The following is a 24,289-nucleotide window of genomic DNA, read 5'->3' as shown; positions in this document are numbered from 1 at the left end:
AGCAGTTAGCACCTTGCCTTTCAGAGCAGCCGTGTGGGCCTTCCCCTGCCCATGCTGTGCTGTGCTGTGGTGTGCCAACAGCTCCTGGCTTGGCCTCCCTCCTGGCACAGCCCTGCCCTCGCTGCTCCCCCACAGCCCAGGGTAGCCCCTGCCACCATGCAGGGTGCCAAAGAGTCTGAGAAACCCCTCCTCTCTGCGCCCGGTGCCATTCCTGTCCGGCCCAACACAGCTGGGGGTGGAGGTGGCTCCCCATCAGGCCAGGGCAGGGCCAGACCAGCCAGACTGAGTGCTCACTAAACTTAGATCCTGTGAGATAATCCAGGAAGTCTCTGGACTGGCTGAGCTTGTAGATCCTGCTTCCCAGGGCAAGGAACAAGGTGGCAGTCCTGAGGCCTGCATCCTTGGGTTGAGTTTGCTCGTTCCCTGTCCCATCCACAGGTCAGAGCATGCAACAACAAGAGAGGAGAAAAGAGCAAAAGGGGGATGGAGACGGCTGGGATGTGGGTTCAGACATGCGTATGGGACGTGTGGCTGCAGCCTGCCTGCTACAGAGTATTTGGCTGCAGATCAAGAGGTCTGTTGCTCCAGGTCTCCCTTCCATTGCCCCTTTTCCTTTTCATCCATGCTGCCAACCCCTCTGAGCTTCTCCTTGCTTGTACTGCCACTGCCAACCTCAGTGGAACTGCTGCAGGGAACAGACCATGCACCAGTAATGGGCTTGTTTCTCCTCTTTCTCTGGGATTTCTCTGCATGTGCCCCTCAGGGTTTCCCCTAAGATGCTGTACACCCCCACGCAGGCTACCAGCAGCCCCTATTTCTCTCAGGGGTTGTGAGAGAGTAAACCCATCAGGTTCTGTGATGGCAGGGGATGGTGTCTTGATGCCAGGGTCGCCACAATGTCCTCTTCTGCACTTCTGCGTCTTTCCCAGAAGAGGAGGACACAGGGAGACCCATTCCTCATCATCTCATCCTTAAGCTAAATCTGGGAAAGCCCCCTGGAAAAGGCTGTCTATATGTGCAGGGGCTGAGGAGGAGTCAGGCTGAGTACCCTCAGGACCTGAGGCAAGATCTCAGATCTGTGGTGTGTCTTCTGTTCATTGTCAGCAATGAGGTCCATATACGTAAACAAGGACCTCTTCTGTAGCTCATAGTTGGCTCTGGACTTTTCCCTCTACCCCACTTGCCTGCTGCTCCACACCAGTCTGCCTCCATGAGACCTAAAGTGGAGGGGAAGACGTTGTGAATGCTGGCAAGATCTCAGATCCATGAGAGTCCCTTCTTTATTAGCAATAAGGGCCATGTTGCACAGGCTCACTTTGGAGAGGAGCATCTCTAGTTTCAGGTGTAGGGAAGACAGATGGTTGGGATATGCTACTTCAGATGTGTGGTTATGCTCTGAAGTTCTACACAACAAAGAACAAAACTAGACTTCTTTTGGTCTCTTCCATCAACTTCCCTACCTTGTAAATGGGGAGAAGAATTTCCCACCCATGCTGGCATTTCTGGAGGGAGGCAAGAACAAGGGTGGGAAGCAAGGGGGTTTTGCTGTGTCTCTGGGTGCACTGTGCAGCTGCAGGAGCTGTGTCTATGGAGCCAAGACACTCGGCTGCAGCGTGGTCCTTGCAGGCAGCCCAAAAATGGGACTGCACCCAGTAGTTGTCAGGATTCCAACCTGTGCGGAGAAAACCCCAATGGATAGAACGAAACAGACAATATGACTCACTGGGAGAGAGGTGTCTCCTAGGGTTTAACCTAGGCTGTGCACTGAAGTCACTTGAGTGCAGATTTTCAATGTGGGCATTCAGCAGGGAAATGAGCATGCACAATCATGATCTTCCTCTTTGTAACTCCCTCTACGCATAGAACTGCTGATGACAGAGTGGGAGTGTGTAACTATTGTAGCTAACAGTAATCTGCGTACGACCCTGCTTTTGACAGTCAAGAAAGCAAAGAGCATGGCTTTTTAAATTTAATCATCTCTTGAATCAGAGACTTGAGAAGCTTCACAGACTGGCCAGCACACACAGTTCCTTGTGACACTTTTCGTGCTCACACTCTTGACTGTGACCTCCTGCCACTCTTGCTCTGCATGCAGACAGGAATATCCACAGGGACCATCTCCATACCTGCTACTACTCAGTGCAGTTTGCCAAATAGTGCTGCTGTGGAGCTAAAAGGGAATCAGAGCTATTTTGTACCACTAATGAAACTGATTGTTTTTTCAGGTCTTTTGTTGTTTTGCTCAATGCTCTGGAAGATATCAATGCTTGGTCAAGCTGGCAAAAAGATCTGGACAACCTATTTCACCAAAAAAGCTCTCTCCTGTCTACCTGCAAGTCATCCACACCTCTCATTTATTCTCACCTTGCCCCTCCTCAATTTCCTCAGCCAGGCTCTACCTTTCCCTTTCTATAGATCTCTCCCACTCTCACAACACATCCCCCCTACACACCAAGAAGCTGCATGCCAGTCATCCACTTCGCTTTTCTTTGCTGGCAGATACTCCAGCTGGAGAGTGAACCCATCCACCCCATGTCAGGATATCCCAGATGCCCAGCTGAGGACAAGGCGCTGGGATCTACAGCCACAGTACTTGTGGTTAAACCTCCAAAGGCCTCTGGAAGGCTGGTACCTTCCTTGCTCTGTGCAGGTGTGAACCACGGGGCTTCTAGTGAGGCGGGTGTCACTGCACAGGGGATGTGCTCAGCAGGGCAGAGAGGACTGGGGCAGGTAGTTGTGGCCGAGTGGTGAAGGCGATGGACTAGAAATCCATTGGGGTTTCCCCGCGCAGGTTCGAATCCTGCCAACTACGGGGTGCAGTCCCATTTTTGGGCTGCCTGCAAGGACCACGCTGCAGCCGAGTGTCTTGGCTCACTGTGTCCCTGGTGCCCAGGGACACAGCAAAACTCCTTGCCTACTGCGCTTGTCCTACCCTCCATTCAAGACCGAAACTCCCGGATGAATGGGAAATCCTGCTCCTCCCTTTCCAAGATAGGGGAAAAGAACAGACCAGTGCTCAGTATTGGCCATGAGAGAGCTCCACTGTTGTTGGCTCTTCCACAAAACCACGTGCCTGATCTTATCCAACATTCCAAGCAGAACAACCTCACCAGCTCTCTTCCCTATGCCTCAAACGTTAGTAGCTCATGTCCAAAGAGAGCCTGCACAACATGGCCCTCACTGCTAAAGAAGAAGGGAAGTCACCTCATGCACCTGACATCTTGCTAGCACTCACAAATTGCCCATTACTTTAGGTCTCACAAACCCAGAGAGCTGTGGAGCAGCAGGCAAGTGGGGGGAAGAGGAGGGGCCAGAGCTGACTATGAGCTTCAGAAGAGGTCCTTTTTTGCATACGTGGACCTCATTGCTAGCAATGAATTGAAGACACATCATAGATCTGGCGTCTTGGGGATATTCTGCCTGACCCAACTCCGGGCCTCGCACACATGCACACCCTTTCCCAGGGGTCTTTCCCAAATTTAGCTTAAGGATGAGATGATGAGGGGTTTCCTCCTCTTCTGGGAAAGACGTGGAAGTACAAAAGAGGACGCGGTGGTGGCTGTGGCATCAGGAGACTGTCCCCTGCCATCACAGTCTCTGATGGGTGGGATAGAAAAGAACCAGAGGCTTCCCGGAGGGCTTCTTTCAGTTGCATACCCAGCTGCTCCCAACAGAGCAGCAAGCAGAGTAGGAGCTGCTGGTATCCTGCCTGTGTGGTGCAGCATCTTGAGGAAAATGGAAACCCTGAGGGGCACACGCAGCGAGATTCCGGAGAAAGAGGAGAGACAAGCTCGTTGCTGGTGCATGGTCTGTTCCCCACTGCCATGCCATTGAGGGTTGTCGAAGCACTGCAAGGGAAAAAGAACTATAGAGAGATGTGAGGATGAATGAAGAAGGAAAGGGGCAATTGAGAAGGCAGCTGGAGCGGAGCCATGGACGTCTTGCTCCGCAGTGAATGCTTTCCCCTGAGAAATATCCCCCTGCAGCAGGCAGCCTGGGGCCACACTCTCCACACCGACATCGGCACTCACATCCCAGCCCTCTCCATCCCGCTTTGCTTTTGCCTCCTCTTCCTGGTTTCTGCATGCTCTGACCTGTGGATGGGACAGGGAACCAGCAAACACAAGCCCAAACATGCAGGCCTCGTCCCTCGCCCTCAACGGGAGGCTCTACCAGCTGAGCCTGCCCAGATCCTTCCTGGGAGGACACGCAGCATTTAAGACTGTCCACCACCCAGTCCGATGGGCCAGCCCTGCCCTGGGATGACTGGGAGCCACCTCCATTGCCAACAGTTTTGGGTAGGACAGGAATGGCACCAGGCATGGAGAGGAGGGGTTTCTCTGTCTCTTTGGCACCCTGCATGGGGGTGGAGGCCACCCTCGGCTGTTGGGGATCAGCAAGGGCAGGGCTGTGCCAGGAGGCAGGCCAAGCCAGGAGCTGTTCAGGGAGGACAGCACAGCACAGCACAGGCAGGGGAAGGCCCTTGCAGCTGGTGTGTAAGGAAAGGCCCTAAATGCTGTACAGCTTCCTCAGAAGAACAAACCCTGCGGAGGAATAAGAGCTTTTACCTCAGGGTCAATGTGACCTGACGACCCACGCTAAACTGGGTCTTAGTGGCTGAGAACACCCCATGCAGACGATAAAACAATAGGAGAATTGTATTTCAAAAAGCACCCCAGGTATGTAACGACAGTCCTAACAGAAATGGACCTGACTGTAGTATAAACCCCCTTCACCTGCATGGGACATTGGGTTAGAAGCACGAAGGTTAACACCCCGCTGACCATACGTCCACACCAGCTGCACCAGAGAACAACATACTGATTTCCTGAGCAATAATGCCTGATTAGCCCACCCTTAACATGAGGAAGTTCATTGGTCAACACAATTGTATTGTTAACATACATACCCTGCTCTCCTCTATATCAGGGTCCTTTGCGCATTAGGCTGCGGCACCACTATGGGCACAGCTAAAAGAGGGGAATTGATGCCCTTGGTAGTTCTATGCTGAACTTTCTTGTTTCCCTCCTTGATTCTCCAAGAACTGACATTTACACCAGGTAAAGTCCCGCAGCCCCCTGGGAGATGGATTTCTGGGCAGGGTTACAGCCGTCATGATCTCGCTGGAGAACAGCTCCCCTCCACCCAAGGCTGCTCCCTCTCCCCAGGGTTTCCTTCAGCTCCCCCAGAGCCAGCTCAGGCTGCCAAAGAGAAAGTCCCCATCCAGGTAGATGCAGGAACACAGCGCGGGGATCTGCAGTGCAGCTCCCTGCTGCCCTAGTACCTGATGGGCCAGAAACCAGACAATCGCTTGGGTGTTGACTGCGAGGTTGCTCTGCAGGTGATGGTCCATCCACGGGAATACTGCTTGTGCCAGCTGCTTGTCTTCATTCCACAGTGGATACCACTGCGTGCTATATCTTGTTATATTTGAACACCTCTTGGTCCAAAGGAAGTGGACAGCCCATCAGAGGGAGATCTGAGAACGTGAGGGCATGACAATGTCAAAAATGGCCGCCAGGCATTCACAATGCAATATGAGATCCCATGGGGAATGGCGCTGTCAGAAGTTGCATCTTCCTCGTGGGAGCTTCCTTGCCTGATGTGCTTTTGGGTACACGGCTAGGATTCCTTGCTCCTGACAGTCAATCACAGGTCTGCCTGAGAGCAGGTGGGTCTGGTGGGGCCAAGAACTGGCTGTCAGCCAGTCACAGAGCATTGTAATCACATCTTGGTTGTGGTGTTTAATAGGAAAATGACAACTGAAAGAAAATGACACCCTCTGTGTATGCATGCGAAGGCACATCCTGGTCAGATATACTTCGTCGTTCATCAGGGCTCCACGGGGATTCACCAGTGAATCGTCCACCCCCAAAAATTTGTAGCAGCACAAGGCAGATTTTAGCCCAGGAACAGCTTATGGGTAGAGTCCTGCAAAACAAATTGCTTATGCTCATGCAGCATGAAACGTGACAGATGCTCATATCTGACCAAGTCCTGTAGATCAAGAAACTTGTGCTAGAAATGATCCACCTGGCCTATTTGCACATTCTACAACAGGAATAATAATTGTTGCCCCAGCATTGGCTGCATTTTCACTTGCTGATTTCTGAGCTGATACGAGACAACTGTACCAGATATGGACGTATCCAGTGCTTAAGAAGAAACCAGGCAGGGTGCCGTGCCTTTTTAATTCAAACAAAGGCACAGCATGCAGCCACGTTAGCCCAGGAGAGAGCGAACATGCCTCCCTCTGGGCCAGGTGGAGACCTGTGCCATGCCATACGGTATTCCCAATGGGCACTGTATTGGCTACGTATGGCAAGGCTTTGGTAGTGGAGGGGTTAGGGGGTGTTGCAGGGTGGGCTCTGTCAGACAAGGTAAGGAGCTGCCCCGTGTGGTACACAGCCAGTTCCAGCTCCACAGCGGACCCACCCCATGACACAGATGAGCCATGTGCAAAGGTTGGAGCCCCTCTGTAAAAACGTATTCCACAAAGGGCAGAAACACCAGGCAGAGAGAGGGGGAAGGAAGAAAATAGCAGAAAAGACCAGAGGGATAAGGCATCTCACTTGTGTTGGTAAAGGAGTCTGGAGTGAAGGAGTAAATTTGAGCCTGGGATAGGGGAGAGGAAAGGCGCTCGTTGTATGTTAGCCTTTTTGTTTTCTCACTACATGAGTCTGTTTTAAATAGCACAAAGTTATTTTTTCCCATGTCAAGGCTGGTTTACCCACAAGGGTTTCTGCTAAGCCATGTCATTGTGTTTGACTTGACCCATGAGCTTTCTGATCCAGTTTTCAGTGCCCTGCACCCCACTGAAGGAGGGGAAAGGAGTGAGCAGCTGGGTGGGTTCTTGGTTGTGCTCCCACACGTTGGCATGTGCAGAGCGGTACTTTTGGTGGCGGTTCCATTGGCAGGTCCCGGGAAGGAGTGCCTGTCAGCAGCCCTTGGTGGGAGCTGGGAAGGGTAGCCCCGCAGTCACCTCCCGGCAGCAGTGCCAGGCTGATGCTGGATGAGGTGGCAGGCTATGGCAGCAGCAAGGGATGGACGGTGGGAGCAGCAGCAGCAGCTGCAGGGTCGGGACGAGATGGCCGGTTGCTCTAAGGCTCCTGAGCACTAGCCCCAGCTACCGTCTGCTCCATTAAACTTGATGGCTGCTCCTGACTGAGGGAATCCAGCAGTGTCCCACTCAATCACAGAACACCTGGGGTGGAGAACATGCAGACCAAGCCCAGCTCAAAGCAGGCACAAGTAGAAGAGGCTCTTCTGGGCCTTTGTTGGTGGTATGCTGGACATCTGCATAGATGGAGACTGTACAATAATCCCTGGGCAAGTGTTTCCCATGTTTGACCAGCCTCACCACAGAGTCCCTGGCGCCTGTCTAACCTAGGGAACCTCCACGGAACTTGCTCCGCTTTATCATCATTTTTACATAGTTCCCTACATAGTCCTTCTTCCCCTTTTCTGGAAAAGCAGGCAACTTTTCCTTCTCATTATCATCAGGGAGCTACCCCGCCCTCTGATCCCAAAGCTGAAAGCCCCTGAGATGCATCCTTCTTTCTTGCGGATGCGGTGGCACAGACGGTAGGTGAAAATCCAGGACATGGCATTGACCAGCAGGGTTTCAAGCCAGAGAGTTTCCCTGAATTGGCAGTTCCTCACCTGCAAACACAACCAGCATCAGTGGGAAGAGGGGCAGGCGTGATTAAAGGCCCACCAGTATGAGGCCAAGAGGGACATAGCAGGCTCTGGGGATTCGTGTTCAGGCTGAGGGGTGTGTTCCAAGTCCTAGCATGCATTTCCATTTCGTCTCCCCCGACACTGGGGCATTTCTCTCCAACACTGCTGACAGGACAGAGAAACTCCATGCTGGTGCACGTTGTGATTGAGGGAGATGCTGAAGGAGCTGGGTTTGTTTAGCCTGGAGAGCAGAAGGTGAGGGGGCTTCCTCTGTGTGAAGGTGGCTCTCTGGCTTGCCAAGGCCTGCCCTCTGCCAGAAAGACCTCGGGAGTGCAGGAGCTGGGGGTGGCCTGGCCTCCTGTGTGGGCCAGCTTGGCGTGACCTGCATCTCCCAAGGGCTGGGGAGCTCTGGGAGATCTCTGCCTCCTCTCTGAAGCCTCTAAGGATGGCACAGATTGTCCTCCACACAGGATCCTGCAGGGAAGAGTAGCATCAGAGGCTACATAGGTAGCAGCAGTTACCATAGCCTTGGGGAAGGAAATGGGCTGGGGACCATGTTAGCCCCAGCAGGCAACTCTGCCAGGAAGGAAACCAAGGACAATATGCTCTGAGCAAGGAAGCTGCCTGCACAGGCCCATACGGTTGTTCATACAGAGCCCCTCTGGGATCCCTGAGTGCTGGGTGAGACCAGTGATCCTGGGCAGGACCCCAGGAACATCCTCTGTTGCTTGGAGATCCACTGTCTGACCCCAGAAGAGACATGTCCCTTCCGATGGCATTACAGCACGTGGATGGGAAAAAGCTGTCCCTTTCCCTGTGCCTGCAGCCCCTGGAGGGGGGTTTCCTCCACCTTTTTACAAGGCCTTCAGAGACTGGGCCCTGCTCTCGCTGCTCCCACCCACCTGGGCCCTGCAGATCCCAGGGATATGTGAGGAAAGCCCTCAGCAATGCTGCTTCTCCGGGACAAGCTTTCAGAGTTGTGCCTCTGTAGAGATTGAACCCTTCTCCAGTGACTAGCTGTTTCTCCTGCCTCCTCTGAATGTGACCTGGCATTTGATATCTTAGGCTTGGGTATGACGGCGTGCTCTGTCGTGTGGGTTCAGAAGTACCAGATGCCAGCCCAATGCTTTAGGAAATGCAAAGGTATCAGGACGTCGTGTCCTCAGTGTCCCGGGCTAAGTCTGAGATCCAATAGAGTGTCCCCACATGGGTTTCCTCCTGTGTGACTGCTGGGAGGAAGGGCCCTGCTCTCAACACACAGGCTCAAACCTTGGCAGAAGGAGGAACGCACCACTGCAGCTTTTCCTGGCTGTGTGCATGGACCCTTTCTGGGCCGGCAGTGTGCTGGTGCCAGGACATGAGGGAAAGTTCCCTCAGGCTGGACATTGAAACCTTGCCGAGTCTGGAGCAGCCTCGGGAGAGAAAATGGGGTTTCCAGTGAGGGAGAGGCCACTTTGGGGCACAAGGGGACAGCGAGTCCTGGAAGAGAGGACCAGAGTTTGGAGTCAGCCAAGATTGCCCCAGCAGAGGAAGGAAGTCCAGCTTGTGCAACACATAACAAGCTACTTTGGGTACTCCTGCTATGTTCTTCCCTCTACTGAAGCTCATCCCCTGCCCTCTCTCTTGGTCACCTTGTTCAGCAAGGTCAGGAGCTCGGGTAGGACTGGAACCGGGAGTAAGGATATCTGGGTAATGGCTGCTTAGTATGAGCTACAAGGTGAGAAACAGGAGAGGCAATAACTTACATGGGCAGATGGACACACTGTCCAACATGGGGGCAAAGGGAGGCAGCAGCAGAGACCACAAGTGCAAGGACTGAACCTTCAGCTGCTGGGCCATGAATGTACCGTGTGAGGTGCACCGTGGAAGACGTTCTACTGGAAACTACCTAACCTGGTCCAAGTAGGCAAAAGCAAGATTCTCAGCGCTTACCAGCCTGGCTCTTATAAGAGAGGGCACGCGAGGCTTGTGCAAAGAGCTCTGCCACTCCCTTGAAAGGCCCGGTGAGTAGAGAGCAGCCAGTGGCCCTGGAGGAAGACTGTACTTGGTGATGTCCACGGAGATGGAGAGACAGCCAGGCTCAGCCAGGAGTAGAAGCCTCCACGAGGGTGGCCTCAGGGGAAAGACAGTGCTTGTGAAGGAGGTCCCATGTGTAACGGTAAGCACTCTGGACTCTGAATCCAGCGGTCTGAGTTCAAATCTCAGTGGGACCTCAAACTTTTGGCACTCCCAGGACATTCCTCGGCATGGTTACACATAACAGCCTTTCTGTCAGGTTGACCTTACTCTGATTTTCCTTCCTTTCCTGTGCTCCCAGCCATGCGACTGACATCAGTGCCCCCTCTTGTGCCTTATGCCCACCAAACCTCTGCAGCTTTTTTGAGCACTGGCCCCCAGCCCCCAATGATCTCTCCCTGTTGCAGAGCTTTGCCACATCCCCGGAGAGCTGACACAGTTTTGATTTAGCAGCAATTTGAGATTTATTAATGGTGCGAGGTAGGTCAAAAGTTTAAATTTTAGCAGCACCTAATGATTGGTCAATTTAAAGATTAACAAGGTGATTTGGTGGAGTATGTTATAATGGAAACAGTGACTTAACTACAGATTTGAGAATGACAAGATTCACACTAGCTTACTATAAGGTATCCTAAATCCCTCTCTCTCTCTTTATATATATGTGCATACAATTAAGCACAGAACATAACACACACAATGACTCACTGGGAGAGAGGTGTCTCCTAGGGTTTAACTGAGGCTGTGAATTGAAATCACTTGAGTGCTGATTTGCAATGTCTCTAACAGCTGAATTTCAGCATGACTTATTGCCAAGCTCACTGTGTAAGAAGGTGAGGTAAGGAATGTGATCTGTGTGACGGAAAGCCACTTAAAATCTATTCACAAGCATCCTGAGACCTCTGCACCAATTGGTCTTAGGAGAGCTGGACATAAATCAATTATATTGCTGTATAGTTGATATTCATTTAAAGCAAAATATTTCAGGTGAGAGAGACAAGGGCTTAAACACCAGTGAGGCCTCAACAAGCGGCAACTACTAGACATGAAGATGCTTTGAGAACAAAGAAATGTTTGTGGCCCCACAGGGCTCTGGGACACAGCATAAAAGCCTGTGCTGCTCCAAAAACTGCATCCTCCTCTCTTGCTTCACTTTCCTCGAAGAACGAGGTAAGTCTGGGTCTTCTCAATGTCTCTCTCTCCGTGGGCTAAACTGCTGCCATGGTGGTGACTCAAGTTGATATTTCTCTGCCTCAGCTTAGCCCTGCAATTGAACGGTTGAAGGGCTGTCACCTCTGTCATCCCTGCAATGGAAAGGGAGAACCTGCTCTCTACTGTGACCGTGAGCCTGTCGCCAATCTTGGGGCACCACCAGTTGTGGGTGGAGCACCCTGATCTTGTACCAGAGCACCAAAAAGAAAGAATCTGGCAAAAGAGAGACAGCAAAACGTCAGTAGAATGGAAAGATCGAGAAGCAATGGACAGGAGTGGAAATTCAAGTAGTGCCACACAGAGGAGCCCTGTCTTACGGTGAGGCTGGTCAAACATGGGAAACACTTGCCCAGGGATTATTATAGAGTCTCCATCTTTGCAGATGTCCAGCATACCACCAACAAAGGCCAACAGGTCATGGACATGTCTTGCAGACAGTCTGAATGTCTTCATGCCACCTGGCAGGAGGGACCTGTGCCCACTTCTCCTCGCTGCACGGCTGGCGTGGCCGTGTCTCCTCTGGCTCTCCTTTGCTTTGAGCCTCTGGAATGGGCTCCTTTTCTTCTGCTTTGCTGAACCCGCTGCTGAAAGGGAGAGGATTCTGGAGTTAGGGACCGCTCTTGGTGCGCTGCCATTGCCACCAGGGAGAGCAGAATGGGAAAAGGCAAGCTCTTTGTATGCAGCTTGTCCTTGGGGAACGGGCCATCCTCTGTGCTTCCCTCAATCCTGCAGATGTTTTCCTTGGTCTCTGTTCTGTTCCACTGCATTTCCCCCCTTCTCATTAAAGACTTTGTGCAGCCGAGCTAGAGAGTCATGGCAGTTTGTTCTTCTCCTCTCCCAGCTAAGCATCTTCTCTGCAAGGATAGGCGATGGCTTCTGTCCTGAGCTTAACAGTGGTTGTTGGTTAAGTTCCCTGGACTCATTTCAGAGCACTAAAAAGCCTTGTAGGTATTGAATATGGGCCTGTAACCTGGTGATTATGGCCCTGGGGGTCATTTGCGGAATTCTCCATTGTAAAATTTAATACGTATATTTTGAAATAGCATTTCGGTTCTCTCAATTATTGTTCACAAAATCGTATGAAAAAGAGACCTGGCAATTCTCTCTTTTACTATTTTGGTGTGGGAATAAACACCAGGGGATGGGTATGGAGTGGAAAGGAGGAAAGCACTGGTTGTGATCTCCAGACGGAGGCAGTGTGACTGCCAGATGAGGTTCGTGTGGGCATTTCAGCAGAGAATGAACATACACATTCACGATGCCCCTCTTCACAATTCCAGCAATTTGTAGCACTGCTCCTGACAGAGTGGGAGTCTGGCAATACTGTGCTAACACAAACCGTCCATAGAGGCCCACCATCCAGAATGGTTTCTGGCTATCAGCAGAGCAAGGCAGGTGGTTTGTTTCTTTAAGAAACCCTGTAATCAGAGAGTTGGGAAGCTTCACTCCCTTCCAGTAGAGTCTAGCTGAGAGAGGCTCTTGCTTTTCTCTTGGTCCACAGGCCACGAGCTGCAAGAGAAGAGTGTATTATTTCTCTGGTCACTAGGATCATCGTTACACCAAATCCCAGTAAAATTCAGGATGTATCTGCAATGTCAGAGCCTGGACAGGGTAGGTCAGTGTCCCCAGGGTGAGTTCAGACAGACAGACGGGCCTTTGAGCCATAACGTAAAGAGGAGTTTTGCTTCCACCAGCCAGCCAAATCGCATACCTGGCCTCATGAAGCACGGTCTGTCCCGTGGCCATCACCTAGGAATTACTGATCTTCATCTGCACCCTGCCAGGTGCAAGCAGCCACAGCAGCAGCAGGACCAGCTCTGTGTCAGGCCAGAAAAGCCTCTCTCCTGGCTCCTGTACCAGCACTGTCGTGAGGAGCCCAGCTTGAAGCTCTCCCAGCCAGCAGAGACTAGAGAGCACTGGTCTCAGCGGGCCTCAAGGCTGCAGGGAAGACAGGGGATTGGCTTGAAACCCCAGGGGAAAGATGGGTGGTATTTGAGCAAAAGAGCTTGTGTGCAGGATATGTTCAGGCACCTGTGCTGGAGCCAGGCTGGAGAGACATTTGCCAGTATTGGCCAGGAATCAAAGCCAGGTCAACTGCTTGGAAGGCAGCCATGGTCACCACTATTCCAGCAACACTCCTGGGGGCACTGGTTCCTCCTGCTCCTCCAGGTCAGAGCCTGGACGGCCTCCTGCTCCTCCACTTCACAGACTGGCCGCATCCCTATTTCAGCCCTCAGCACACACAGTTCCTCAAGATGCTCCTCACGTTCCCCCTCTTGACTGCAACCAACTCTCGTCCTTGCTCTGCATGCAGAGAGGCACTGCCACAGGTACCATCTCCACACAGAGTCCTTATAACCACTTTCCAAATATCCCTGCTCCACAGCCAAAAGGCAATAGGAGCTACTTTCATCTAATGCTGGAAATTATTGTTTTGTGGATGTTTAAAATTTTGGTCCATGCTCAGGAATATGGCAATGCATGCTGTTTTGCCAATTGACGGGGTTAACACAAAGGACGCAGACACCAAGCTAAAGAAATAGGCTTATTTTACTTTAGTTTAAAATAGCAGAAAGAATAAGCAAGGTAATGCACCTAGACATTACTATTTAAAGCTAGCTACAGTGATTAAGAAAGATACATCACCAATTGCCCTCATACTTTACCATCATCCAGATCCTTGCATCAGCTGGGGAGCCCCGTCACAGCGAAGGGTCGGAGAGCCTTTCCCGGCAATTGGGAAGTCCTACGCAGTGCGTCCACTCGTTGGTGAGGTCTCCGTCTTTGCTGTGAGAGGGTCTAGCTTTTATACAGTTTAACCAACAAGTCTAAACAAAACGCACAGGAGATATCTGGTAGATTGATATGCCTCACTCAGGCATGTCCGGATCTGGCCAGGATCCGGGCATGTCTGAGGAGTTTCTGTTTTTCTTTACATTTGGGATTTATAGTTACTTCCTATTGTTTACTTATAGTTCCCAGGGATTGTTCCCAGGGTTACATTTTCATGCTGATAAGATGCTGGTTGCTTCAGTCTGCTGATAAGATGCTGATTGCTGGTCGGGGAATTCACTCAGAAGTCAACTTTGGTTTGATGCCTATTGTTTGGGCCCCTTTTTGTTTCAGTCGGTCCGTTGACTTATGAGTGAAGATCACGACCCTTTTGGAAGAGCCCAATATTTTCGCTCTATCCGTTTGATACGATACCAGACATAACAATTATATAAAGTAATAATAATAATGATAACTAACAATATTACAAGAGGATGTATTAAGAAATTCAACACTTGTGTTGCAGAGGATGAATATCCAGTAAAGATGTCCCACCAGTGGTGTGCAGTCTCCTTCTCCATCTGGCTAGCTAGCGACATTAGTTGATTCTTTGTGATTTCAGTCTGTATCACAGAGTCTGACAGAGCTTTATTTCATCGTTCTAGGTGTCGTCGCAAATGTTCTGTTTGTTCCATGATGGTTTTCAGTGGAGTCAGGGATAAGCCGGTTCCATTAAGTCCTAAGCTTTGGGGATGCCAGTACATGTTTAGTCGTTCTTCATGCGTTGAATAAAAAGTATACATCTGTCCGTGCCAGATGAGATAGAATACATTTCTGAGGCATCCCAAAAATGGAGTACTTAGATTATACATTTCTATAATATTTTTATCATTTGTTACTATACAAACATGCTTAGCACTAATTTCTACAAACATATCAAAGCTTTTGGGCAAAATTGTCCATTTACATAGATTCACTGAACGTTCCAATAAACATGGTTCATATAACCGCGAGCTTTGTCCACACAATAAACCATTTGCTGTGGACGTACACAAATCTAATTTATGGGTTCGATTCCTAGAGTCTATATAATCTCCCTCCGAGTGGGGCAGCCAATATTCTGGTTCAAAGGGTGGTTTTTCCCCCCAAATTACAGGCAGTACTAGAAATTTACACATAACTTCAGGTTGGCTAACATCGTAGTGGACTATTTGACCAGCACAGAATAAATCTGTGCACTGCACTGTCTGTGGAGATAATTTGACCCAATGGGTTTGAGAAATCCATTTCTTAAATATGTTTCTCCATATCAGCTCATTATTAGCTATTAAGTCACTCTGAGCTTTGTTTCATCGCATAAGGACATGTAAAGTCTGCAGTGTACATGTTGTCCAATTCATAATCTGGCTAAAGTTGTGGTCAACATGCCACTGATTAATTGCAGTCCTATTGAAGATCTTTAAAAATTCTGTATCATAGTTCAGTGACCCAATTTGTGGGGTAAAGGTAGTTGGAAGCCACTGAGCCTGCAACCTAATTCCTTCCGCCACATCATAACCAGCATTCTTTACTTTGTTTGTTAAGGTTTCGATATCAGTAGAATTTAAAACTCCCATTCCTGCCCCAGTTCCTCCTAACAGGGTATCATACCATGCCCTTTTCCATCTACATGATGGTAGCAGGGGGAAAGAAATATTGAAATGAATAACATGTTTCTGATATTGTTGAGCTACCTGAACACAAGTAGACGGAATGCGGTACAAATGATCAACAGAAATATGAGGTTTAGATTTTAACATAGTAAAGAAGTCTCCCCAGCATAACTGATTTTTCATTACTGAATTATTATGGCATATTAGTGTTTCTATTTCTTCCATGGGAAGGGTTATTGCATGAGCAGCTTTCACCTCATGACCATCTATTCGATTAACACATTTGTAATAATCTTTCGAATTGGGCAGACCTGATACATTACAACATTTAAGAGATACTTTACTAGATACAGTGACATTTGAATTATCTATAGGACAGGTTACAAAAAGACGTCCACGATCTCTCCATCGTGATGCCGGTCCTGAAGGCCACCAGTATGTACATGTTTCGTTATACTGAGTACTGAAAGTAAGATTGGCTATAATACAGGCAGAATTGGCTTTGCATCGGAAATCATCCTGTTGTCTTGCCTTGGTTGCATTTTTCCATTGCCACCTAAGCGGTGTCTCTCGTGGACCTTCCAATGGCCATCCTGGTGTGAAAGCCTTTCCCAAATGGACCATGATGATACACAGGCAAATCCATCTTAGCAGGATCTAAACGATAGAATCTTAAGACATCTAGTTATTCTCGCAGATAACATTTAGTCGCAGGAACATATTCCCATTTTTCCTGTCCAGGTTTCATGATTAAAACAGTATTGTCTTTTCCTGTGGCTATTCCTTCAGCTGGTTCAGGAGGTCCGCTTGAACTCTGGACCCATACTTTAGCTCCGTTATTGAAATTAGTTGATCTAAACCCTTTATCTCCGCGAACAGTGGTGACTTGAGGTGGATCTCCTTTTTCCACAATTGTTTTCAAAACTGGCAATATCAATAGTTGTGCTATTCTGTCATGGGGATGAATAATCAAATCTTGTTCACCATTGTTTAACAGAATTACTTTAATTTCTCCTTGATAATCCGCATCAATCACTCCTCCCATGACGTGAATACTTTTCAAGGCTAGGCTCAAACGGGCAGTTATCAAACCAAAGTGTCCTGGAGGAATTTTAATTCCTATCCCAGTATTGATAACTTTCATCTGTTTTTGATTTATCCCGATCAATTCCAATGCATAGAGATCTAGCCCTGCAGCCTCTGGAGCGGCCCGGTAAGGGGCCATCACACCTGGAACAATTTCCCAGTAAGTCAAAGTCTCACTTACTGTCAGAGGTTTTATTTGTAAATTGGGTGTAGTCATGCGCATCAAAGGGGTTTCCATTTCCCCAATGGGCCTATTGTTAAGAATATGTAGCGTATCTGTGAGATGAGTTTTCCATCGGGATAGGTTCCCATCTCCTAACTTCTTCAGCTGCTCTTTCAACAACCCATTCATTCGTTCAATCAATCCTGCAGCTTGTGGATAGTACGGTATATGAAAAACCCACTGAATATTTTGCTGCTCAGCATACTGTTGAACAAATTTGTTTCGAAAATGAGACCCACTGTCAGTTTGAATCTGCAATGGAATTCCATAGTACAAAATGATTATGCCTATAGTACAGATAGTACTATGATGAGTAGCTTTCTTACAAGGATGGGCAATCAAATATCCAGAATATGTATCTACAGCAGTGCAGACATATTTACACCCTAGGTTCTGGGGTAAAGGTCCGATATAATCCATTTTCCAAATTTGTCCGGGCAATTTTCCTCTTCCCAGTTGTCCTTTCACAATATTAGGCACTGGACGTTTGTGAGTATGTTGGCACACGGGGCACTGGGCGATTATAGTTTTGATCATATCAAGTGACATGGTTATGCCACGCTCTTGGGCCCACCTGTAAGTGGCTTTCTCTCCAAGGTGCCCACACTTTTGGTGTGCCCATTTTGCCAAGCCTTCACGATCATCCTTCTGAGGGAATTCTAATCCAGCTTGGGAAATCTTTGCCCAGTTGTCTACGACAGAGTTATAAAGTCGTTCTAAAGTGTCCACATTACTATGAGCATCAACATGAAACACAGACACCTTAGTCCTCTGTACTATTTCCCAAATATCCTTCCACAATTCCTTTCCCCAGACTTCTTTGGAGTATATTTTCCAATCTTTGGCTACCCATGTTGGCAGCCAAGTAGCTAACCCATTAGCTACTGACCAGGAGTCAGTATATAAATAACATTCTCCTAGGTCTTCTTGTTTCAAGGCCATATAAGATGCATATAATTCAGCATACTGGCTGCTTTTCCCTTCTCCTGTAGTTTCTAAAAATTTTTCTAGATGGGGATAGTAAGCTACTGCTTTCCAAAACCTCTTCCCTCCTATATACTTAGCTGATCCATCAGTGAACCAAGCGTGTTCCTTTTCAGAGGGTGTCAATCGGTCGAAAGCTTTTCCCCATCGTACTGGGGATTCCCGTTCAACTGTGAAATCAGGGTTCATTACTTGATCACCTGTGGGGGCAGTAGCTACTCTCTCATGGAGGGTAGCTACTCCACCAACCCCTACCTCGGCCCTATCCTGAATCTACCATTTCCACTTTATGATACTCGATTCTTGAGCATGCCCAATTCAATGGGTTTTAGGAGAGCTTTTAACCCATTGCATGATAGGAATTTCAGGACGAAGGGACACTTCATGTCCTATTGTAAGCTGCTCTGTTTCTACCAACGCCCAATAACATGCCAGTAGTTGTCTCTCAAAAGGTGTATAATTATTTCCTGCCTCTGGCAGCTTTCGTCCCCAAAAACCTAAGGGAACCTTTTTCTTTCCCATAGAAATACATGCCATAGGCTCCAATTGGCATGTAATCCATTTACTGACACATTTAACTCCACTTCTCCCTCCTGCAATGGCCACAAATCTAGGGCCTTTTGAATAGCTTCCTTTGCTGACTCAAAAGCAGCTTGCTGTTCATTTCCCCATTCAAACTCATATTTTTTCCTTGTTACTTTATGCAAAGGAGTCAGAATCTGTCCTAAATGGGGAATATGCTGCCGCCAAAAGCCAAACAATCCAATAAATCTCTGTGCCTCATTTTTATTTTGTGGCACTGCAAAATCCAAAATTTTCTGTCGAGCTTTGGGTAATATTTCCCGATGCCCACAATGCCATTGAATTCCTAAAAATTTTACCGTTTGGGATGGTTCTTGAATCTCGTTAGGATTAATTTCCCAACCTTTCTGTCTCATATGATCTACCACCTGTTCAAGTATTTGTTGCACTTCCTTCTCATCGTTTCCCTGAATTAGGATATCATCAATATAATGCACTATTTGCATACGAGGAGGCAATTTTATCTTATCCAGATGCTCAGCCACTGTCCGATGGCAAACGGTTGGACTATGCAGCCATCCCTGAGGCAATCTGGTAAAGGTATACTGTCGTCCTTGCCAGGTGAAGGCAAATTGGTCCCAATGCTCCTCTGCAATTGGGATAGTGAAAAAGGCGTTAGCTAAATCTATTACAGCATACCAAGTCCCTGAATGCTTTTTGAACCTCTTCTATTAAAGTAATAGTATCTGGTACAGCTGCTATAAGTGGTGGGGTGTGTTTATTTAATTCCCTAAAATCTACTGTCATTCTCCATGACCCATCACTTTTCTTGACAGGCCATACCGGATTGTTCCAAGCTGTGGTAACTGGTTTCAACACTCCTGCATCTAATAAATCTTTAATTGTCTGTGATATCTCCTCATGCCCTCCTGGAATTCTGTATTGTTTCATAGTCACTAATTTAGTAGCAGCAGGAATCTGTACAGGAGGCATTTTCACTTTTCCTACTAAAATTGTTCTAATACTGATATGATTTTTCACCCCAAACTGGTACTGACCGTCTGGGAGATTCAAAGTTAGTCCCTTCAGAATGTCTATTCCGATTATGTATTCAGGAATGGGGACAATCATGACTGAATACAGTCGTTTTGGGAGGTTTCCTATTTTCATTTCAGTTTGAGTTTGTACAGCTTCAATTTGTTTCCCTCCCAGACCTGTAATAATTACAGGTTGTCCTTTAAATTTCATTGGATTCCCATATATCAAGGGGGCCTCCGCTCCTGTGTCAATTAAGGCTTTTACTGTTTGTGAGGACCGTTTTTTCCAAAATATTTGGAGCTCCGCGTGGGGCCGTCGGTCCTTCCGTGCCCATTGCACTGGAGCTTGGCCATAATTTCATTCCTGTTTACTACGATGGACAATTTCCCTAGTCTCCTTCCATGGGTATAAATCAGAATACAGCTCCCAATCCCCCCTTTCCCCCGGAACAACTGATCTACCCGCGGAGGGCCCACCGTGTGCAGATGGGAAGTCCCGCTGAGGCTCAGGAGGAGGTGCTGTAGGCTGAGTTACCCCTGGCTTCTTAGTTTCAGAACTCTGCACTCTCCTGCTAGGCTTATTCAACCCTCTTTGTTTGTATATTCGCCACAGCTCATTAGTTGGAACACCATCAATCTTTTCACGAGATAGGCCATCCTTCAATAAAGCTGTAAACATTTATTTGCGAGAAACTCTGTTCTCATTTCCTTTAGGGCTGTCCCGAGTATCTCGGTTTCCTGCACTTCCTCGGGGGCCCCATTCTCCAAGATCACCTAGCTGCTGTATTTTTTCAATTATTTCATCAATGGGATTTCTGGTCTCATTAATTAAGAGAGTCATTATTATATTTTTATATGCTGGTGGGGCAGTTTTAATCAATCGGTTTCTACGAGTGACAGACAAGGCAGCTTGCATCATTCTGTCAGGGTCTCCTATAAAGATTGCCAATTTCATACCTTCCTCCTTCATCCACTGTATACAATCTCGCAAAGTATACCAGGGACGTTCCCCACCTGGCCAATCATTCTCCGTGGGGTATTTATTATTACATCCCCGGGCATCCAAGGTTAACAAATTTGTATCCTGAGGATTATTTCGGAATGCATCTTGCACAAAGGAGTCAGAACTCAAAACTGAAAACTTCCTAGAGTCCCCTGGATCTAGGGTTACCCCTGCTGCTCCCTGATCGTGCAAACGCACCATCCAAGAGAGCAGGGGTTCCCCCGGTCTCTGCTTAAATCTTTCAATTATATCATTTATTTCATGCTGAGTATAATCTTCAATCACATCCTTCCTTACTTGTTGCCCGTTAGTATCCAATTCTATTTTCCGTCTCCACACTGGTTTTACATCCACAGGTTTATCTGAGGAACCAGCCTCATCAGAACCTGTAGAATCCCAAATATCTCCATCCCATCTGTCAGGATCCCACCGTACCCCTGCTTCTGCAATCACAGCATGCACTTTCCTATGGTTTACTCGTCCCCTTCTTTTCTTATACTGTGCAACTCTTACCGCAGCTCTTTCAGCTACAGTCTGATAAGTATCCAACTTATTGACAAGCAACTTGTTTTGACACTGTACCATTACAATTTGATTCTGCCAATCACACATCTGTTGCTCCATGTGGGAGCGCTCTAACAACAGTTTTTCTTTCTGTTGGTGCTGTTTCCGATATGCTGTTAACAAAACTCACCCCCGTCTTCCCAAACACACAATTTCTTTTCCTTTCTCGATAGATAATTTTTGGATACATTTTAATACATCCAGTGGTTCAGCTTCTTTTAGCCGACTTTCCCACTGTTCACATGGTCCTCCGACCTTAGCCCACTCAAGAGCCAGTGAACTATAAGGAAGGTCTTCCCATCCAGGAATTTTAGATGGAGCTGATTCATTACGTTTAGATTTAAAAAATGACATTTTGTTCTTATCCTGTCCGTGATGCCAAATTTGTTTTGCCAATTGACTAGGTTAACACAAAGGACACAGACACCAAGCTAAAGAAATAGGCTTATTTTACTTTAGTTTAAAATAGCAGAAAGAATAAGCAAGGTAATGCACCTAGACATTACTATTTAAAGCTAGCTACAGTGATTAAGAAAGATACATCACCAATTGCCCTCATACTTTACCATCATCCAGATCCGTGCATCAGTAGAGGAGCCCCCTCACAGCGAAGGGTCGGAGAGCCTTTCCCGGCAATTGGGAAGTCCTACGCAGTGCGTCCACTCGTTGGTGAGGTCTCCGTCTTTGCTGTGAGAGGGTCCAGCTTTTATACAGTTTAACAAACAAGTCTAAACAAAACGCACAGGAGATATCTGGTAGATTGATATGCCTCACTCAGGCATGTCCGGATCTGGCCAGGATCCGGGCATGTCTGAGGAGTTTCTGTTTTTCTTTACATTTGGGATTTATAGTTACTTCCTATTGTTTACTTATAGTTCCCAGGGATTGTTCCCAGGGTTACATTTTCATGCTGATAAGATGCCGGTTGCTTCAGTCTGCTGATAAGATGCTGATTGCTGGTCGGGGAATTCACTCAGAAGTCAACTTTGGTTTGAGGCTTATTGTTTGGGCCCCTTTTTGTTTCACATGCCGGGGCAGGGAAAAAAAAAAACAAAAACAAAACCAAAAAAACTGGACATGCCTATTACACCAAAGCAAGCTCTCTCCTATCTGCCTACAAGTCATCCACACCTCACATTTACTCTCACCATACCTTTCTTCACACCTTTTTGGAGGTGCTGCTGGGAGATCGCCATTTCCCCCTAACTAGTGCTCCAACCGTACTGCTCACAGCAGGACTGGAGTGTCCCTCAGATAATGTTGAAATCAAAGGTAGGGGTTAATAGCCCACTCCACATTTACTAATGTGCTTGGTTATATCTACAGAGCTGCCTTCCCTTCTTCCCTGGAAGCAGCAGGGATGCCAGCTGGAGAGTGAACCCATCCACCCCATGTCAGGATATCCCAGATGCCCAGCTGAGGACAAGGCGCTGGGATCTACAGCCACCGTCCCTGTGGTTAAACCTCCAAAGGCTTCTGGAAAGCTGGTACCTCCCATGCTTCGTGCAGGTGTGAACCACGGGACTTCTAGTGAAGCCTGGACGTGCAACTCCTGGGGAGGCGGGTGTCACTGCACAGGGCATGTGCTCAGCAGGGCAGAGATGTCTGCGGCAGGTAGTTGTGGCCGAGTGGTGAAGACGATGGACTAGAAATCCATTGGGTTTTTCCTGCACAAGTTTGAATGCTACCAACTACGGGGTGCAGTCCTGCTTTGGGCTGCCTGGAAGGACCATGCTGCAGCTGAGGAACTTGAAACCCCCTTGACTAGAGCACTGCTAATGCAACTTGCTTAGAGTAATGCACACTGTCTAGGACAGTGACCTGAAGACACCCCCTAAACTGACTCTCAATCACTGGGAATTCCACTGTCAATAGTTGCCAATTCCATGAGGGGCTTCCTTGCCTGATGTGCTTCTTGGCATATGGGTAGGGTTGGCCGGTCCTATCAGCCAATCACAAGTCTTCCTGAGAGAAGGTGGTGGGCATAGCGGGGCCAAGAACTGGCTGTTAGACTCTCACAGAGCAGTATGAAAACATCTTGGTTATGATGTGGAATAAGAAAATGGCATCTCCCTGCCACAAAATGGCAGCTGAAAGGAAATGGCAGCCCCCGTGTGTGCAGGGGAAAGTCCTTCCTTGTCAGATGTACTTGCAGGGATATGGGGAGGGGTGGCAGGTCCTTCCAGCCACTCACAACAGACCACATCACAGGGAGAGGGCACTGCCTTCAAGGGAAATTGTACACCTGGCTGTCTGCCAGGGATGGTTGAGGCCAGGGGGCCTATTTAAACCGAAGTGGAGGGCAGAGCACCTGGTCTGTCTTATCTGGGGTAAAAGTACTCCCTCTACTACTGACAGCCATCACTCCAAGTGATCGGTGATGTGGAGGTGAGGGATTTGCTGTGGGGAATATGGGATACGACCCAGTCTATGCCAGCGGGCATGGGGATTCACCAAAGCAATCACCCACCACCCAACCCACTAGCTGCACAAGGCAGATTTTAGCTAAGAAATAGTAGAGTCCTGTGTCACAAGAATTCGCAAGTGGCCTGTGCTGACGGAGGAGAGAGCCTGGGACTCAAAGTATAGAATTACAAGAGTACATATGCATGCATGTGCACGAGGTGTCCCAGCAAAAGTAGGGGCACCCGGAATTTAGTTTTGCAGGGAGTACTTACACCTTTCAAATGTTCAGGTACAACACAACTTGACTGACCAGCAAGACCCACATTACTCACAAGTTGCAACGGGGCTAATGCCAGCTGCCCTTCTGTGAAACGAAGTGACAGGGGGTGCGGTGTGTCCCTGGAAGAGCTGCCCAAGACATAGTGACCTCTCCGACAGTGACAGTATTCTTAAGTCAGTGGGACAAGGCACGGAGCCTGCTGAGGTAGCTGAGAAGTTTGGTTCGCTTGGAGCAGCGGACCAGAGCAAAGGGCTTCCAGTGGTTCTTTCCAACCGTCATTACTCTGGGGGGCACTGAGTCTCATGGGCCCTTGAGCAGCCACCAAAAGGCAATGCCTTGGAAGGCAGCAGCAGCACAAGATTGCACAGAAGCACCAGCCGTTTCATCAACAGTGCTAAAATATGTGGAAATTTCCTTGAGGAAAGTGGCGCTTTAGGACTATGAGCTCTGGTATCCCTGGCACATCTGAGGCTGGGCCACCATGTCCACTGAAGTCCAGAGCAGGGTGACTCATGTTTGCCTGCAGCTCTGGGTTTTTCCCAACTCCTCCACATCACGATGACTCCCAGGTGCTGTGGGAGACTGATGTGCGACGCCCGTTTGGAGATTGAAATGCATGGAACGTGCCGCCCCATCCCTGACCCAGGAAAAAGGGCCATGAGCTTTTGGCTCCCTGCCCTGAGCCTCTCCTGAAAAGCAGGCCATCCAGGCCTCTGGCTTCTAGGCTGACCGTGCTGAGCTAAACAGGTCATTTTGCCTGTGGGTTTATTTCACGGAAGGATGCACGCATCTCTTTGACCACACTCCTATGCCTCAATTTGCCTGTGTCCCACAGGTTCTCCACATCCCAAGATG

The 24,289-nt window shown here is 48.5% G+C and overlaps 1 protein-coding gene, 1 long non-coding RNA gene and 2 other non-coding genes across 5 annotated transcripts in view; 3 read left to right on the top strand and 1 right to left on the bottom strand.

The window, feature by feature from the left end:
- LOC122154583 overlaps positions 1-11,704 on the top strand; it is a 43,834-nt gene extending 32,130 nt beyond the window's left edge. For both annotated transcript variants that reach the window (XR_006166636.1, XR_006166635.1), the window contains one exon: positions 11,320-11,704. This is a non-coding gene — a long non-coding RNA (uncharacterized LOC122154583). The remainder of the gene's footprint in view (positions 1-11,319) is intronic.
- LOC122154580 (beta-keratin-related protein-like) overlaps positions 1-24,289 on the bottom strand; it is an 82,899-nt gene that overhangs the window by 41,921 nt on the left and 16,689 nt on the right. The window lies entirely within an intron of this gene.
- On the top strand, positions 2,731-2,812 carry TRNAS-AGA. The gene has a single exon. It is a non-coding gene; the product is annotated as a tRNA-Ser (tRNA).
- TRNAQ-CUG lies at positions 9,823-9,893 on the top strand. The gene has a single exon. It is a non-coding gene; the product is annotated as a tRNA-Gln (tRNA).

This window comes from Tyto alba, unplaced genomic scaffold, assembly GCF_018691265.1.
Source record: "Tyto alba isolate M040663 unplaced genomic scaffold, T.alba_DEE_v4.0 Super-Scaffold_41, whole genome shotgun sequence".
NCBI lineage: Eukaryota > Metazoa > Chordata > Aves > Strigiformes > Tytonidae > Tyto > Tyto alba.
Note: the sequence above shows the minus strand (reverse complement) of the source record. Positions and strands in the feature narration are given on the sequence as shown.